The following is a 6625-nucleotide window of genomic DNA, read 5'->3' on the forward strand; positions in this document are numbered from 1 at the left end:
AAAAAAAAAAAAAAAAAAAAAAAAAAAAAAGTGGGATATTCTATAACATTACTTCTGGTCTATCTAAAGTTCAAATTTAACTGGGAGTCCTGGTCTCAGGGAAACCTAACTCTGCTCACAGAGCTGCTGGGGAACCACCTCTTTGTAGCTCATGGTGTCACCTTCTGCTTTCCCAACAACCCTATGAAACTAGGTAAGAGGCAAAGCTCAGCTGCAGAAACTCCTCAGGTCTGATTGTCCCATCCCCAAACCCTCTGTCCATACTACTGCTACCACATGAGCACACAGCCACCTCAAGGATTGACATCCTGCTCCGGTGACAGTCAACACTGGAAGTCCAACACAGGAAGTCAATCCTAACCATCATCACATCCCCAACCCAGAAGCCCTGAGGGAGAGTGGCTTCCAACTGTACCCCTCCAAGTCACTCCAGGTCAGCGGGGTCTCTCTTTCGGACCCCAAGGCTCTGAGAGTGCTTTCTGAGGAAGCGGTTGGTTTAGTTCTGTATTCTGCCCAGGGCTGCTCTCAGGTCCTATTCCCAGTGATACATACAATCTTATTCTTGGCTCTTTCTTTGTCCAGTTTCAAAAATTCACTGAGAGTTAATTCTTCCAACTGCTTCTTGACAGAAAGGAATGCACAGCCAGACGAATGCTTTTTATGTTCCTCTCTAGAAAAATCAATACACAAACACGTCAACAGTGGTGGTTCATGACCCACAGTCCATTTCCCGTCACCCCTCCGTCGCCCTGGGCATGCTGTGCTGCTCCCAAAGCAAGGTGTCAGGCCCCCAGCAGAGGGACCCCAGGCTGACCACACAGCCTGTCTCACAGCTCCTCACTCTGTAGACACTCACCCCCATCCTCGTGGTTACAGTATGTTATCTAGGTTCTTTAGCAACTGGTAGGAAAAGTGTTGTACACTTTACGTCTAGAGGAATTACATATCAAATCCCTCTGTAATCCTCAGAGAAGTGCTGCAGGTAATTTCAGTTCACAGAATGCTCACATAGCCCACTGGTTAAGACTAAGGTCAAGCTGGCCAGGCTTCCCCAAGGACCCCTTTCCTTCACTTTCTCCTCTGCAATGGGAAAATTCCTGCATACAAAAAAAGAAAAGAAAATTTGGCTGGGGACATGGCTCAGCGGTACAGTGCCTGCCTGGCAAGTGCAATGTCCTGAGTTTGATTCCCCGCACCAAAAAAAAAAAAAAAAAAAAAAAAAAAAAAAAAAAAAAAAAAAAAAAAAAAAGGAATATTCCTGCATAGTAGAGTTGCTATAGTCAGGATTAGAGACACAGCCATCCAAAAACCAAAAGCCAAAGGGGAAAGGCAATAATAACTATCCTGAGAAAATACTGTAACACTTAAAAATCCCTAACTTTCCCCCACTGATCATTCGTGTAACTACCAGCCCATCCATTCAACACTTGGTCAGACAGCAAATATATCAGGGAATAAAACAGCAATGCTCTTCTGGCCAACAAGAGAAACAACTCAGGTGATTCCCTGTGGGCAAAAATTAAGGTTGTGGAAGTAATAGATTCTGACAGGACCAAGAAGTGAGAAAACAACATGGAAAGACATTACCAAAATACAGATACGGTAGTCTGACTATATACACAGAATTAAAAAAACAAAAACAAGAACAGGCTGAGTGTAGTGGAACATGTCTGTAAACCTGCCTACTTGGGAGGCTAAGGCAGGAGGACTGAAAGTCTGAGATTCATCTGGATAACTTAGTAAGACCTTGTCCCAAAATAAACTTAAGAGGCCAGGGAGGTAGCTCAGTACCAGAGTTCTTGCAGAGCATGTACAAGACCCTAGGTTCAATCCCCAGCACAACAAAACAAATATTCCCCTTCCAAAAAAAAAAAAATACACATAGGTCTGGGAATATAGGCTCAGTGGCACAAGCTCCTGCCTGCAAGTGCAAGGTCCTGAGTTCAATTTCCGATACCAAAATAAAAAACAAAATAAAACAAAACAGTATCTTCAAGAACAACTTTCTTTTCTTTTTTTGGGGGGGGAGTACCGGGAATCGAACTCATGACCTTGCGCTTGCCAGGCAGGTGCTATGCCGCTGAGCTAAATCCCCATCCCCCACAAAACAGTATCTTGATGAACAAAATTCCAAACAACACAGAAGTACAACTATAAAAAGGTGACTTTTGTGGCATGAGAATTACATCTCAAATAAAGCTGTCTTTATTATTATTTATTTATGTATTTATTGTTGAGATAGGGTCTTGCTGTATAGCCCAGGCTGGCCTAGAACTCGTGGTGATCCTCAGCCTTCCTAGTGCTGTGATTGCGCCACCATGCATGGTTGTCTTTTTATTTTTATTTTATTTTACTTTTTGGTTTTTTGAGGCAGGGTCTCCGTATGTAAATCAGGCCAGCCTTGAACTCACTATGTAGCCCAAGCTGTCCTCAAATTCACAGGATCCTCCTGCTCAGACTCCCAAGTGCTAGGATCACAGGTGTGTACTTCCGTGTTCAGCAAAAGCTGTTTTTTAAAAATCTCAGGCAAAAGCCAGGCGTGGTGGTGCACGCCTGTAATCCCAGCACTTGGAAGGCTGAGGCAAGAGGGTCACTGTGAGTTTCAGGCCAGCCCTGGCTTAAATGGTGAGGCCAAGGCCAGCCTGAGCTACACAGTGAGACCCTGTCTCAGGAAAAAAATCTCAGGCAGTTTCTGGGGAGGTCACAGGGCAGGGGCAGATCCTGTTATTCTTTTGAACTGAAAAACATCAAGCACCTTACACAGATGAGTCTTCAACATCCACCCTGAAGGACGTTTTGGCTAAATCAGATTTACTTTGCAGGCATGTGTGTGTGGGATACCCTGGATCAAACCCAGAGGTGTTCTACCACTGAGCTATATTCCCAGATTTTTTTTTTAATTTTAAGACAAGTCTCTTGAGCCTGTCCTGGTGGCGCATGCCTGTAATCCCAGCACTCGGGAAGCTGAGGCAGGAGGATTGTTGAGAATTCGAGCCCAGCCTGGGCTACAAAGTAAGCTCAAGGCCAGCCTGAACTGCATAGCAAGACCCTGCCTCAAACAAACAAACAAACAAAAAAAAAAAGCAAAAACTAAGTTGTCCAGTCTGGCCTCAAATTTGGAACCCTCCTGCCTCATCCTCCTGAGTAGCTGGGGTTCCAGGAGTGAGGTACTGTGCCCAATTCAAATTAATTAGGTTTCACATATCACCAATGCACCAGCACATGGAGCTGTACCGGTTCACAACAGCTGTTTATTTCACAAGGTGAAGTTAGGAAAGCCATCCCTTCTGTAATAAGCATCTTGGAAACTCAAATAGTTTTCTTCCAGCCCAGTTCAACCCAAAAGCTTTCTGATGGAACTGAGGCACTCAAGAAGACTAGCATCCGGAGGGACTTACATGGGGTTATCATCTGGCTCCCAGCCTTCCAACTCCTTGAAGCAGAAGAAGCACTGCGCCAAATCGGGCTCGTTTTCAGTGGGGCAGTGGATAAAGCCGGCCTCGGCCATCTGCAAGGGACAGCAGTTTAGGAGCAAATGCGGAGGCCCTAGACCCCAGACCAGCCACTGGGGGGTCAGAAACCCCCAAGACGGGGTAGTTCCGGGACCGGGAGCTGGGACAGGATAGGAGACCTTGACAGCGACAATACGCGAGGAGAAAGCAGTAAGGGGAGCGGGTCCCAACCGTTCCGGGGCCGAGGCGGGGCGGGGCGGGGCAACCTAAGGGACGCGGCGGCCCAGACCCTGGGGCTCTGGTACCAAGAGGTCAACAGTCCCCGGCAGGGGCCGGCCTGAGGGCCGAAGATATAGCTCAGCGACATAGCGCCTGCCTGGCAAGCGTGAGGTCATGAGTTCGATTCCCGGTACGAGCAAACAAACAAAAAAGGCCGGCCTGAGAGGTGGCGAAGAAGCCCACTGTCTCACCCTTTCCGGAGTGCAGGCGCAGCCCTCCAAAAAGGGCCAGTTCTTGAACGTAGAGACACGGTGGTCCTTGAGATAGAGCTGCCACGCCCGGGGCAGTGACGGGGCCCCCATTCCGTCGCCGCCGCAGTCAGAGCCTGGTTGTAAGATTCAAATCCGCGGGTAGCGCCGCGCCGCGGGGCGTGTCGGGAACGCCCCGCCCCCACGTCCGCCCCCGCGCTTCTGGGAGCGAGCGACGCAACGCATGCCGGGAACGCCCTGCCCGCGGCTTTCTGGGAGTAAGTAGCGCGGGGTGTGCTGGGAGTGGTGTTCTGCGCTCCTGGGCCTCGCCTCGGAGTGGGCGAGAGAATCGCGTAAGGATCGGCTGCGGCCTCCGCGACAGGTTCCAGGAGTGGGCGAGTCCATCTGTGTTTAGCCCTTTCGTCCTGCAAACTCGGGCTCCCCGGGCCTGGAACCGCTCGGGGCAGCCTGCCCTCCCGGATCCGCGCAGTGTGGGCGCGCACGCGCGAAGGCGTCCGCTGCGTGTGTCCACACGCTCGCTCGGCTGACGCGCGCACCCGGAGCCCCTGACAGCGGCGAGTGGGGGCGGGCTCTATGGAAACACTGCAGACTGCGCTGGGCCTGGAGGAAGTAAGTGGACTCCGGGAGACCATCGGCCAGGACTATAGAAGAGGGACGCCCGGGGAGCAGGCACCCACCTATCGACGCAGAGCTTAGGCCCAGAGCGTATCATATGTTGCCAGGCGTCTTGGTTTTGGCTCCGGCTCTCCTGGGTTAACCACCCGCCAGTCGGTGTCTAGAATGTAGACAAGCCTGACTTAGGAATTGTGAGGTTTGCAGGCCTCCCGAGGAAGGGCCGCGCAGCTGCAGTAGGGGGCTTCTTAAGGGCAGATACAAAAGTACTTCGATAGGACACTCGCAGTTTTGGAGATCCTAAACTAATATGCCTTGAGTCGCACGATCTGCGCAGGGCAGCACTGAGAAGCCTCTGGCCAGTGTCAGGCGATGACCCGGGCCGACACGTCTCGCTTTCCCCTCACCACGTTCAAAAGCGGCAGACCCTCCCTTTGTCCTGGCTCTGCCACACCCTTCAGCTTTTGTGGGACCTTAAATGCCTTCCAGTGTTTAAGCACCTGCCCCCGGATTTCCAAAAGAAATTTTGTAGTGGGGCTGGGGATTTAGCTTAGTGGCACAGCGCCTGCCGAGCAAGCACAAGGTCGTGAGTTCGATTCCCGGTACCGGCAAAAAAACAAAAAATAAATAAAAACAACGAAATTTTATAGTTTCATGTGATCCCTGAATTTTGAAAGGTTGGCAGCAAATTCAAATACTGATCAACACTGTGGTAACCAAACCACGCAGTTTGGACGTTGCTAGACATCACGAGTCCACCTGAACCTTTTACGAGCACGTTTCTCTATTATAAAAGTAAAACATCATCAGCATTTTTAAAAATTTTTTTTCATATCAGCCTTATAAGAGCAATAATTAAGATGTGTCTTATACCTGTACCAACTCCCCATGATGAACGTAATCTTTATGTGATGCAAGTGTGTACTAATAAGATTATAAAAACAAAAATTGGCCCCTTGAAAAGGAAGTCTTCTTCTAGCTGTAGCTCCCAATGGGAAACTTTCAGCAATTTCTCGTATGTCCTTCGAAATGTATGTATGTGTAGATAAATCTGTTAACAGCCAGTATCAACATGGTAGCCATGTGCGTGGGCCGCCTTCAAAGCCAGTCCTCAGACCGGCGTCCTCATAGCTCCAGAGCCTTGGGGCTTGCCAGCTGTGGCTGCAGTCATCACAGAACAGAGAGAGTCTGTCCCTGCTGTACACTGGCTGAATTCCTGACTCACAGAAACCCTGAGAGATAGTAAAAGTTGTTTGTTCTTTTAAGCTACTAAAAAACTTTTTAAAAAAACAACAAAAACTGATGGTCTTAACTAACCAGTTTCCCACTGGGTGTCTTCAGTTCTTCTTGTTCCCGTGAATTGTACCATAGCAGGCAGGCACATCCACGTGTATGACATTGTCCACAGGGTACACATCCGCTATGGAGATTGCTGAGAAAATGTGTGCGGTCCTTTTCAAATTGTGCACAGGCAGCCTGCCCTTCAGAGAGGTGTGAATCACAAGCATCTCAGTCATCAGTGGGGAACACAGTTTGCCTGGCACCTTGCCCCCTTGGGTGTTGACCCTGCCTCTTTCATCCCTACGATCCACGTTTTACCACTATGGATGGTGTTCACTGAAAAACTTCTGAGAGCAGATGTGGTGGCACTTGCCTGCAGTCCCAGCTACTCAGCGGGGTCTCACAGGAGGATCACTTGACCCCAGAAGTACTAGGTTAGCCTGGGCAGCATAATGAGATCTCTTCTTAAAGGAAAAAAAAGAAAAGTTCTCTCCTGAAGTTATTGTCATTAAACCAATGTATTTTTGTGATTCACTTTCTACTTAGCACAAACAACCTCTAACATCTTTCCATTTCAATTTTCATTTTACTGAAAACTTCAGCTACTTAGATCATTTCTCTAAGATTTAAAAAAAAAAAGTGTTAAGTCGAGCATGGTGGCGCACACCTGTAATCCCAGCACTTGGGAGGCTGAGGCAGGAAGATCATTGCAAGTTCAAGACCAGCCTGGGCTACAAAGTGAGCTCAAGGCCAGCCTGAACTGCATAGCAAGACCCTGTCTCAAAAAGACAC

The 6625-nt window shown here is 48.8% G+C and overlaps 1 protein-coding gene across 2 annotated transcripts in view; it reads right to left on the reverse strand.

Annotated features, from left to right (window-relative positions):
- Positions 1-4040: 4040 nt before the first annotated feature.
- Afmid (arylformamidase) overlaps positions 4041-6625 on the reverse strand; it is a gene marked incomplete in the record, with an annotated part of 27906 nt that continues 25321 nt past the window's right edge. For both annotated transcript variants that reach the window (XM_005407386.2, XM_005407384.2), the window contains 1 exon segment: positions 4041-4551.

This window comes from Chinchilla lanigera, unplaced genomic scaffold, assembly GCF_000276665.1.
Source record: "Chinchilla lanigera isolate Chin_1 unplaced genomic scaffold, ChiLan1.0 scaffold00105, whole genome shotgun sequence".
Taxonomy (NCBI): domain Eukaryota; kingdom Metazoa; phylum Chordata; class Mammalia; order Rodentia; family Chinchillidae; genus Chinchilla; species Chinchilla lanigera.